This window comes from Oncorhynchus gorbuscha, linkage group LG12 (genome assembly GCF_021184085.1).
Source record: "Oncorhynchus gorbuscha isolate QuinsamMale2020 ecotype Even-year linkage group LG12, OgorEven_v1.0, whole genome shotgun sequence".
Lineage (NCBI taxonomy): Eukaryota > Metazoa > Chordata > Actinopteri > Salmoniformes > Salmonidae > Oncorhynchus > Oncorhynchus gorbuscha.
The window spans coordinates 21,539,250-21,552,162 of NC_060184.1; the positions used below are offsets into that span (position 1 = coordinate 21,539,250).

General features: G+C 41.9%; 1 protein-coding gene across 15 annotated transcripts in view; it reads right to left on the minus strand.

The window, feature by feature from the left end:
• The window catches only part of LOC123990700 (receptor-type tyrosine-protein phosphatase kappa-like), a 171,056-nt gene that overhangs the window by 50,620 nt on the left and 107,523 nt on the right, over positions 1-12,913 (minus strand). The window lies entirely within an intron of this gene.

The window sequence follows — 12,913 nt, forward strand, 5'->3', positions numbered from 1 at the left end:
CTCGCAATCTAGCGATAACTATGGCCAACATAGAATCACTGGAGAGACCAGTTTCTGTACATTATCATTTGATTGGGGGACAGCATATACTACCACTAACATGTGTCACAAATGTGCCCTGTGCCCGGTTGGGCAGTATCAACACATCAGGTCTATGTTGATGCGCTTTCAATGCGAGGAGTTGATGATGGCGCCCAAAAATTGTCCTTCAGCAGCACAGCGGCCAATCAACACAAAGCTCCTCTTTTCTTTTCCTCATCCCTGGTTCAGAACATATCCACAGATAAATAATGAGGCCGGTATGAGGCATGAATGTCAATGTACAGTAATAGAAAAGGAGTGAAAGCAAACTAAATGAGCAAACGTGAACTGTGTGTTGAGCTGATGCTGGTGACCAGGAGGACACTCTCACAGCATTTTAAGAGCTTCTGAATTAGTCAATATATCACCCTGGGAGAAAGTCAATATAATCCGACCCTCAATCTATCAAGCAACCGTGCCATGCTGGATACTAATTACTCTAATAGTCCAATTTACCTGCACGATTAAGAAAATGATGCAAGTAGCGCCTTTGTCTCACCGTGGCTATTTGCATTGTGGAGATGCAGCCGACACTGCAGCAAGGAAAGGACTTTAACAGGAACATGACTTAGACCACTGTATTTGTGTCTACTGTGCCAATGTCCTCACTACAATGCATTGAGTTAGCCTTTCTCTGTACATGATTATTTTGATAATCATCAAATATCACAATGAAGATTATTATCATGTTGATATTTGGACTTAATATTTTAAAAAATACAACTACAATTTCCTGTCCGTACGCACACGAGTCAAGGGCCAGCTCTGATGGATAAGGGGCATTCAGACAGATGTGTTCTAGACACTGGCCTAGCTGTCATTAAAAGTGCATGACCTGACATGTAGAGCTTGTGGGGGTACAATCTTCACTAAGCCTTCCATACAAGTGAGCCCTGGTATCCTGCATACTCTGCAACACGCATTACTTGAGTAATGGTGTAATGATTCTGCCATGGCCAGCCTGGGGGAGTGGGGTGGGGATTGGGGGGGGGGGGGGGGGGCATCCTCACACAAAAGCCTCCCTCTCAAATGTCCTCTGTGGAAACAGGCCTGCCCTTATTCTGTTCAGTCTCATCTCTACGACCACTGCATTAAAAGATGGGAAGGTTGAAAAACAAAAAGTGAGTTAGGCCAAACTGACAAAAAGAGAAAAGGAGAAAGGTGAACTCTTGTTCACTAAATTACAGATTGTCTCTGCTGGGTGTAATCACCTGCACTTTGATGAGCGGGGCCCAGGAGAGCCCTTTCTTTCTAGTCTAATTAGAATGAAAAGCTCTGAATAAAGACTGGGGACTTGTTAACATGATCTTATAATGACTGTTAGCTTTGGGGGTTATTAAGAAACAAGCTCTCCACAACTTGATGTACCATTGGAGAAATACTAGACCATCACTTCTCTTAAATAGCTTGTACATATGTTCTGCTTTTATTGCATTGGAATGTGTGCAGGGCTCCCTTGAAAGGTGGTCATGGTCTCAATTGGATTCCCTGTTTTAAAAAAAGACAACCACACAGTGCATTCAGATAGTATTCAGGCCCTCTAACTTTTGATTTTCTTTGACTTGTTTCCGAAAACCAGGCATATGTCGAGCATCACTACTTCACAGGCAAGCCATTTGAACATAAACTTTTTTGAAAAATATAAATGCTTCACAGAAAAAGTCTGCAACCTTCCCGCTAGCCATGATTGGCTGAGATAATGAGTGGGCTGGACATGCCAAGAGATGAGTGGCTTCCGTCTGGCCACTCCACCATAAAGGCCTGATTGGTTGTCCTTCTGGAAGGTTCTCCCATCTCCACAGAGTAACTCTGGAGCTCTGTCAGAGTGACCATCAGGTTCTTGTTCACCTCCCTGACCAAGGCCCTTCTCCCCTGATTACTCCGTTTGGCCAGGCAGCCAGCTCTAAGAAGAATCTTGGTGGTTCCAAACTTCTTCCATTTAAGAATGATGGAGGCCACTCTGTACTTGGGGACCTTCAATGCTGCATAATTTTTTTGGTACCCTCCCCCAGATCTGTGCCTCGACTCAATCATGTCTCGGCGCTCTACGGATAATTCCTTGGACCTCATGGCTTGGTTTTTGCTCTGAGATGCACTGTCAACTGTGGGACCTTATATAGAGAAGTGTGTGCCTTTCCAAATCATGTCCAATCAATTGAATTTACAACCGGTGGACTCTAATGAAATTGAAAAACATCAAGGATGATCAATGGTAACAGGATGCACCTGAGCTCAATTAAAAGTCTCATACCAAAGGGTACAAATATTTATTTAAATAAATCTTGTTTTTTTAAATACATTTTCAAACATTTCTAAAAACTTTAGTTGTGTTAGAATTTTTTTGTCTTAAAATCGATACAATTTAGATTTTGTGTCACTGACCTACACACAATACCACATAATTTCAAAGTTGAAATTAATAAAACATTTAAAGCTAAAATGTCTTGAGTCAATCATTATTCAACCCCTTTGTTATGGCTAAATAAGTTCAGGATTAAAAATGTCCTTAATAAATTGCATAATATGTTGCATGGACTCATTCCGTGTTCAATAATAGTAGTTAAAATGCTTTTTTAATAACTACCCCATTCATCTCTGTACCCCACACACAATTATGTGTACGGTCACTCAATCGAGTACTGAATTTCAAGCACAGATTCAACCACAAAGACCTGTTTTTTTTCTTTCAATGCCTCGCAAAGAAGGGCACCTATTGGTAGATACAGTGGGGCAAAAAAGTATTTAGTCAGCCACCAATTGTGCAAGTTCTCCCACTTAAAAAGATGAGAGAGGCCTATAATTTTCAACATAGGTACACTTCAACTATGACAGACAAAATTAGAAAAAAATCCAGAAAATCACATTGTAGGATTTTTAATTAATTTATTTGCAAATGATGGTGGAAAATAAGTATTTGGTCAATAACAAAAGTTTATCTCAATAATTTGTTATATACCCTTTGTTGGTAATGACAGAGGTCAAATGTTTTCTGTAAGTCTTCACAAGGTTTTCACACACTGTTGCTGGTATTTTGGCCCATTCCTCCATGCAGATCTCCTCTGGAGCAGTGATGTTTTGGGGCTGTTGCTGGGCAACACAGAATTTCAACTCCCTCCAAAGATTTTCTATGGGGTTGAGATCTGGAGACTGGCTAGGCCACTCCAGGACCTTGAAATGCTTCTTACGAAGCCACTCCTTCGTTGCCCGGGCGGTGTGTTTGGGATCATTGTCATGCTGAAAGACCCAGCCACGTTTCATCTTCAATGCCCTTGCTGATGGTAGGCTTTGTTACTTTGGTCCCAGCTCTCTGCAGGTCATTCACTAGGTCCCCCCGTGTGGTTCTGGGATTGGGGGGAGATCTTGCGTGGAGCCCCAGATCGAGGGAGATTATCAGTGGTCTTGTGTGTCTTCTATTTCCTAATAATTGCTCCCACAGTTGATTTCTTTAAACCAAGCTGCTTACCTATTGCAGATTCAGTCTTCCCAGCCTGGTGCAGGTCTACAATTTTGTTTCTGGTGTCCTTTGACAGCTCTTTGGTCTTGTCCATAGTGGAGTTTGGAGTGTGACTGTTTGAGGTTGTGGACAGGTCTATTTTACACTGATAACAAGTTCAAACAGGTGCCATTAATACAGGTAATGAGTGGAGGACAGAGGAGCCTCTTAAAGAAGAAGTTACAGGTCTGTGAGAGCCAGAGATCATGCTTGTTTGTAGGTGACCAAATACTTATTTTCCACCATAATTTGCAAATAAATTCATTAAAAATCCTACAATGTGATTTTCTGGATTTTTTTCTCATTTTGTCTGTCATAGTTGAAGTGTTCCTATGATGAAAATTACAGGCCTCTCTCATCTCTTTAAGTGGGAGAACTTGCACAATTGGTGGCTGACTAAATATCTTTTTGCCCCACTGTATGTAAAAAATAAAAATAAAAAGCAACAGTGACCTTACCCTGCGTGATGAAAAAACATTTGTTATTTAGTGGCCAGTGTTTCTGAGAATGACCAGTGCTCGGGGGTAGAGGAGGGGAATTGGTCCTGGGGTGGCCACAGGTTGGTTGTAATAGCCCAGGAGTAACTCGCTGACCTCCTTTCTTCTCTTGACAGCAGGGGCGCAACTTTCACTGGGGATGACGTGTCCCCCCCACATTCTGAAATGGAATTTTGGTCCCCTCCAGTTTTATCATTGGAACGCGATACAAAATGAGGCAATAGTGTGCTTTAGAACAATGCGGACGCCTCCGAGCGGTCGGGTTGGCTGTCTTGAGTGTTTATCAGACTGGATAATTTAATTTTAATTTTATTATTATGTCGCCCCCACTTCTAAAACTAAAGTTGCACCCCTGCTTGACAGTACAAGCATTTAATGAATTAAGTTGGCTTCCCGATCTGGTGTCACGATAGTTCAACACAGTACTTTTTCTGTGTAGAGCCAATTCACACTTATTCAAAGATAAGAGTGGAAACAAAAGCAATGGAGGGGAAAAAAGATGAGAGAAAAGAACACAAGGTCAGAGACACTCATCTCCCACAGGTCTGTTTCACCTGTAACAAGTCATTATCTGGCTGTCTGTCACTCACGGGGAAACACACACAACATTCCGGGCGAGCCAGTGACAGCTTGCCATTTCGGGAACATTTTCGCCTGGCAAAAAAAAAGTATTACATCTCGACAGGTCCTAAGAAGGCACATCGGAAATTAATGGAACGAATAAGTCAGGGCATTTCCCCCCTTATAATAATACGGTTTGTTAGTCTGATCAAGGGCAAAATCATTTCAAAAGTGAGACGAGAAACCAACATTGAGAAATGGAGAAAGAGAAGAGAAGGAAAGAAGGAAGGAAAAAGAGATAAGGTCATTCTAACAGAAGAATCAGAGCATTCAGTCATCATGACATGTTATGATCAGGAAAATGTTTCATCTGCCAAGTGGACACCAGGATATACGCACGCCGTGAACTCCGTAATGACCAAATGATTTGGGATGAGCCTGAAATGAGCCCTCTATCGGAGAGAGAGGCAAAGCCAAAGTGGTCATTATCAAAACATGACAGTGTATCATCTGCTAGTCAACCTGTTAGTATGCCCCCAACCTACATGATGACCTGAGACTAGCTATTCCGTTTGGGGTGAGAAGATAAAAGAGCGGAAAAAATACATGAAAGTACCAGGGAAGAATAGAAATGGATAGATTCCTGACATCCTACATCATTTGAAATGTCAACCAGGCAAAAATAAGTTGTGGGTAGAAATGAATTGCTTCTGACTTCCCATGCCCCATCAACCTTTAGCACATGCGTACACACAAAGAAGCAATAACATTTGCACGGCAGACAATTACCTGTCCCACCGTCCCGGTCTCCCCCCACCCCCATTCTCTCCTCTGTGCTGTTTGTTCTACCACCCAGGCCCATAATTAACAATGGGTATACCCTTCAGAGCTGATCAATAGCCGTGAAGTCCTGCATTAACTTCACAGATTAGGCAACCCCCCCTCTAATAAATTTAATCGATTCCAACAGGATCAGATGCTTAAATCCCAGTGCATTTTTCAAGGCTTAAATTAAAAGGAGATATATGGTCCTGGGAGAGGCAAGGTTCCAGAGTGATTAGGAAGGTGTGCCCACTCTCCTTACTCTTGTTTTTCAGCATGGATTCAAGCTGCAGCCTCTCCTAACAGGCCAGGTTGAGAGACAGGTGGATCCACTTACTAAACAGACCAGGGCCATTCTTTGACCCCGCAATTCAAACACACATTTCCCCTCTGACCCTCCTTGCACTAGCCTTCCCTTATCATTCTTTATCTAAAGCTCACTGAGTGGATAGAGTGAGGGGGGTGAAAGAGGAGAGAGGGGAGTGAGGGGTGGGGGAGTCTGGAACGTGGCCATTTGGGATCAGGCCCAGCAATGAGGAGACTTTGGCGTTGTCCCTGGATCTTTAATTGCTGTGACAAATCAACCATTGATGTTGAAAACAGAACCAATTGTTTACACAGCCTGCTCTTTGTGGCAAGCAACAATGCATTCTTCATTTCCACTGGGTTCAGCGGAGAGAAAAAGCAACATTTGCATACAGAGAGGTAAATATTGCTCTACAGAGTGTTTATATGATACGAAAGCTTGTCTGAAACACCTGATTAAGTGCATAAAGAGGACAGCAATCAATCATAATCAAATAAGCAGTCAGCAGACTCCTTAATGGCAAAGAAACCTCACTGAATATCCTGTATTGATTTCAGATTTTCACTAGTCATTTTGCCGCTTCATTCCATTATTTGTTTTGCCAATCAGATTAGCAGGGCCATGATCGCATTATAAGAGAGTTTAAGAATATCTCACCTGTTAGGCTAAATGACCATGAGGATGCGACATGGCATGTCTGATGGTTCAAACACATTACACACAGGGGACCCGGACTATGACAGGACAGACACTGTCCTTCCTGCTGGATGGCAATCAGTGACTCTGCCAACCAGGCTCCATGGACCATGATTGATGTTGACGATATATTGGTTGCAAAGTGCAACGTAGCTTGGCATAGCCGGACTGTTAATGCTCAAGGCCGTAGAGAAGAAATTAGAGAATCAAAAAAATGTTTATCTTGTTGTTATGTGCAGTTATGCATGTAGTCGGTGTAGAAACCTTCAACAAAGGTGATAATTAAAGTCAATCAAATCTCTAATTGCGTACAGCAGACACCAGTTGCAGGGAGGGAGGGAAATCTCTTCAAATTTATCTGAGAGTTGTTCAAAAATGCAAATATTGTTGTCATTCTAGGAACGAACACCAATAAATGTGGACCACACAACAGGTGCTGTCATCGTTGCACAAGAACAAAAGGCACCCATTTCTCCTGTTTGTGGGCAGAACAGGCAGATTAGATATTTAACTGCACCAAAAGTCTCCTGTTTGCGCAAAGATTGCTCCTTCTCTGCTTCCCAACTTCCTAACGTCACTCACAGTAAGGCCGTTCTTCCACACTGCTCCACCACTATCTCTCCCAGACTCCACCGGCTTTCATATATGAAATCGACAGCTAAACCTTTTGGAGCAGAACGGCTCCTTTATCTTCTGGAATGGAAATAATGTGAGCCAGAGAGACGGCTGTGGCTTGTACGGAGTTGCGGCTCTGCAACACGTCTTGTCTGTCACTCTTATCATTACAAGGGAAAAAAGTAAACGAAACAGCCCAAAAAGAATGTAATTGGGGATTAGGCAGACAAATTGTAGCTTGTGTAAATCAAATGGAGCTGCTAAACTTAGCAGAAGGTTTTGCACTTTGACCACCCTGGTAGAGAGAGGGTTGCGGATGATCAGGCATAATAGGCTGATTTGATCGTGATGGTGACAGCACACAGGGATAAGATCACTGAGGGAGGGGAAATGGCACAACAGGGTCCGGAGCTTACACACTTCAAATCGCTGTAGGTCTTGCTACCCGAGTTTGGAAGGTCACAAAGATGTACCTAGAAGCCAACAACAGTACAACTGAATAGGAATCCCCCTTTCAATGAATTTTCTTAATTGTTCACTATTTTCTACATTGTAGAATAATAGTGAAGAGATCAAAACTATGAAATAACATGTAGTAACCATTTTTTTTAAACAAATCATAATATATTCTTCAAAGTAGCCACCCTTTGCCTTGATGATAGCTTTGCACACTCTTGGCATTCTCTCAACCAACTTCATGAGGTAGTCACCTGAAAAGCATTTCAATTAACAGGTGTGCCTTGTTAAAAGTTCATTTGTTGAATTTCTTTCCTTCTTAATGCATTTGAGCCAATCAGTTGTGTTGTGACATGGTAGGGGTGGTATACAGAATATGACCCTATTTAGTAATATTATGTCAACAACAGCTCAAATAAGCAAAGAGAAACAACAATCCATCATTACTTTAAGATATGAAGGTCAGTCAATCCAGAACATTTGCAAAAACTATCAAGCGCCATGAAGAAACTGGCTCTCATGAGGACTGCCGCAGGACAGGAAGACCTCTGCTGCAGAGGATAAGTTCATTAGAGTAACCAGCATCAGAAATTGCAGGCCAAATAAATGCTTCATAGAATTCAAGTAACAGACACATCTCAATATCAACTTCTCAGAGGAGACTGTGTGAATCAGGCCTTCATGGTCAAATTGCTGCAAGGGCCAAGTAACACGAGAAATGGACTTTAGACTGGTGGAAATCTGTCCTTTGGTCGGATGAGTCCAAATTTGAGATTTTGCGTCTCAAAAATGTGTCTTTGTGAGACGCAGAGTAGGTGAACGGATGATCTTCGCATGTGTGGTTCCCACTGTGAAGCATGGAGGAATTGTGATGGTTTGCTGGTGACAATGTCTGTGATTTATTTAGAATTCATGGCACACTTAACCAGCATGGCTACCACAGAATTCTGCAGCAATACACCATCCCATCTGGTGTGCACTTAGTGGGACAATTACTTGTTTTTTCAACAGGACAATGACCCAACACGCCTCCATGCTGTGTAATGGCTATTTGACCAAGAAGGAGAGTGATAGCCTGGCCTCCACAATCACCCGATCACAAACCAATTGAGATGGTTTGGGATGAGTTGGACAGCAGAGTGAAGGAAAAACAGCAAACAAGTGCTCAGCATATGTGAGAACTCCTTCAAGACTGTTGGAAAAGCATTCCATGTGAAGCTGGTTGAGAGAATGCCAAGATGGTGCTAAGCTGTCATCAAGGCAAAGGGTGGCTACTTTGAAAAATCTAAAATATTACATCTATTTTTATTGTTGAACACTTTTTTGGTTACGACGTTATTCCATAGTTTTTATGTCTTCACTATAATTCTACAATGTAGAAAATAGTAAAAATAAAGAAAATCATTGAATGAGTAGGTGTGTCCAAACATTTGACTTGTACTGTATGTTTTTCAACATTTTTGAACATTTATAAAAAATGAAAAGCTGAAATGTCTTGAGTCACTAAGTATTCAACCCCTTTGCTATGGCAAGCCTAAATAAGTTCAGGAGTAAGCATTTGCTTAACAAGTCACACAATAAGTTGCATGTGTGCAATAACAGTGTTTAACATGATTTTTGAATGACTACCTCATCTCTCTACCCCACACATTCAATTATTGGTAAGGTCCCTCAGTCCAGCGAGGTTTTCCAAGAAGGGCACCTATTGGTAGATGGGTGTATCAATACACCCAGTTACAACAAAGATACAGGTATCCTTCCTAACTCAGTTACCAGAAATGAAAGGAACCCCTCAGGGATTTCACCGTGAAGCCAATGGTGACATTAAAACAGTTACAGAGTTTAATGGCTGTGATAGGACAACACTGAAGATGGATCAAAAACATTGTAGTTACCCCACAATACTAACCTAATTGACAGAGTGAAAAGAAGGAAGCCTGTACAGAATAAAACAATATTTAAAAAAAATGCATTCTGTTTGCAACAAGGCCCTATAAAAATACTGTAAAATGTGAGAAAGTGTTATGTTAGGGGCAAATTCAATAACACATTACTGAGCATCATTTTCCATATCTTCAAGCATAGTGGTGGCTGCATCATGTTATGGGTATTCTTGTAATCGTTAAGGATTGGGGAGTTTTCCAGGATAAAAATAAATAAATTGAATGGAGCCAAGCACAGGCAGAATCCTAGTGGAAAACCTCGTTCAGTCTGCTTTCCACCAGACACTTGGAGATGAATACACCTTTCAGCAGGACAATGACCTAAAACACAAGGCCAAATCTACACTGGATTTGCTTACCAAGAAGACAGTGAATGTTAAAGTATTTACTTAAATCTTTTTGAAAATCTATGGCAAGACCTGAAAATAGTTGTCCAGCAATCATCAACAAACAATTTGACAGCGCTTGAAGAATTTTGAAAATAATAAATGGGGAAATATTGCACAATCGAGGTGCGGAAAGCTCTTAGAGACTTAAGGCGTCAGCATGCTTCAGTTCAGCTGGCGCTTAACCGAACTTGGCAAGCCGAACTGAATGAGTGTCCTCGTATTCTCCCTTAAAAGAACTTCGCTTAAAAAATGAGAAAAAAGCGACATTAGTACTGTTTGTCCATTTTGAGATGCCGTAGCCAGTATTTACCTCCTGAAATTGGTCAGAATTAATCTAAGATAACTCAATAAATCTATCATACATTTTTACAGAGGAGATCTTAGTTACTTTTAAAATTGTGCTGCTAAGATGTTTGGTGCAGTATTTTTTAATGAAACCATTTGCATGAAAACAAGTAATCTCATTGAATAACAAAAAAGTACTTTAATGACGAATCCCTACAGTTGACCAATCACCGACGAAGGGGCGTTGACTTCATCTTGCCTCCAGAAAATAAACTGGTTAGGCTGGGAAGCATGCGGACGCCTTTACCCTGAAAGACTCACAGCTGTAATCGCTGCCAAACATGCGTCTACAATGTATTGACTCAGGGGTGTGAATACTTACGTAAATTAGACATTTTTGTATTTAATTTCTAAAAACACGTGTTCACTTTGTCATTATGGGGTAATGTGTGAGAATAAAAAAAAATATTGAATCAATTTTGAATTCAGGCTGTAACACAACAAAACGTGGAATAGGTCAAGGGGTATAAATACTTTCTGAAAACACCGTATATTACTCCTCAGTGAAGCAGGCTGACGCACTTCCCCCACTGCCGCGTGTGCAGCTCTTGCCCCTTCTCAAGGAGACATGGGAGAACAAAGCCTAAGGACGGTTAACAGAGAAACAGAGCATTTGCAAGGATATGTCCGCAACAAAGCAATCTGAGAATCACTGTAATTGTGTTCACCCTATTGAGGTTGATCTTTTGCCCCTTTGTTGTGATTCTTTTCATATCTCTCAGACTGCAGATGCCTAGCAGAGTGTTTTCCACTTCTTAAAACTGAGAGATATTTGAAAAGGAGCCCCAGTCATCTGGATTTAAATGAAGATCTGACAGTCACCATCAGGCATGTCTCTGGCCAGCCGGGAGAACAGCGAGAGGGTTCTATATGATTCAACTACAGTGCAAATGACTCTATCCATCTCTCTGCTCTTGTGAGTCGATACAAAAAAGTGGGATGAGTAATAGGAGGCATTTCGCCTAATTGATAAGAATTGTCAGGTCAGAAAGCTAAATGAGAATGCCACTTGAAGGTGCAGAAGTCTCTGCACTCCTGGAGAGAGAGAGAGAGAGAGAGAGAGACAGAGACAGAGAGACAGAGTGCTCTTATTGAGGAGCACTCCCTCTCTCGCTCTCCCTCTTTGTGGTCTTCCTGACATGACTGTGATGAGTGGGGGGGCGGGGGGGTTGAAAAGATAGCTCGTGATGAAATCAACTTGGGGCTAAGCTGGCCTTTGGAATAGAGGCATTAATAATGTTGGTTGTTTCCTTCATTTACCTCTCCATTAGGCTGGCCCCGGCACCATTTAGGTGCTCTCCGGGGGCGACCCCATCGATGTAGACCTTCCAGGGGACGAGGCGGTGGCTGAATCAAGAGCCAAGCTTCCCACACATTTCCCGTTATTCCTTTTCCCATGGAACCAACACAGAACATCCACTCCACAATAAAGCTTAGCCAACATATATTTTCTACCACACATCACTGACAGGGTGATACAGAAGGGGTGAATCCAACATCATTTATTTTTAATAGCTGCTCAAGTAGCTCCCTATGGACTGCTGAATGCTGAGGCGAACACTGGGATGCACTAGACGCTAGGGCTTTCTAATGTGCTTTGCTCCATAAACCTCTGGTGGCTAAGACATTACATATAGCTAATGGCGCGTACATTACTTAACGGAGAGAAATATACAAACTCCCCAAAAAACACGCCAATATCAACCGGTGAGAGGAGAGAGGAAAACTGAAAACTCTCTAAAGGATACAAGTGTATCACACCTTGCTCTGAAGAAAGAGCATTTCAAAGAGAACTGTTTGGTGAACTTTCCACTCAGAGCCTGTGTGTGTGTGTGTGTGTGTGTGTGTGTGTGTGTGTGTGTGTGTGTGTGTGTGTGTGTGTGTGTGTGTGTGTGTGTGTGTGTGTGTGTGTGTGTGTGTGTGTGTGTGTGTGTGTGTGTGTGTGTGTGTGTGTGTGTGTGTGTGTGCGTGCGTGTGCGTGTGCGTGTGCGTGTGTGTGTGTGTGTGTGCGTATGTGTGCGTGCGTGCGTGTGTGTGTGTGTGTGTGTGTGTGTGTGCATGAACGTGCGCATATGCATAAATGTATGTATGCTTGCGTGAACACAGACATATACTACAAATATCTCCTTCATAAAGCTGGGTATAGTCTCCTTATAGCTCCACCAAGGTGCTGCAGTCTGTCTGTACCTGAGGCTAAATATAAACTCTTTCCTGGTTCCTCCTTAACCTGAAACAACTGTCATCCACTCTCTTAGCAGAGAACACCGTGAACACCTGTAAACCAATTACAACTGCCAAATGAGCTTGGCTTTAGAGATTCATTCATAATGGGCATAGTCATCTGTTAATTACCCAACTGAAATTAGCCAATCATTTAGACCCCTCTTTCCAGACATATCAGGAACGTTTTTCATTTGCATGAGTTTCAAACCAGTGTGTTTATTTTATCCCTCCTCGGTCTCTGTAGAAGTCAAGGTTACTGAAACTCAAACCAACATTTACAGACTTGGTTCTTTGCTTTACAAAGAACCAAGGCATTTGCTCTTATTTACACTCTAAAGTGTCTAGTAGTGCACGACAGCAAGTTTGAGGAGTGGGAATACAATCCAGTATATCTAACCATCTCCACATTACTGTCCAGCATCTCTATCTGAATATAGCTATTAAAATATTTATAACGAAAAAAAAAGAAAAAAAAGCTGAGAGTG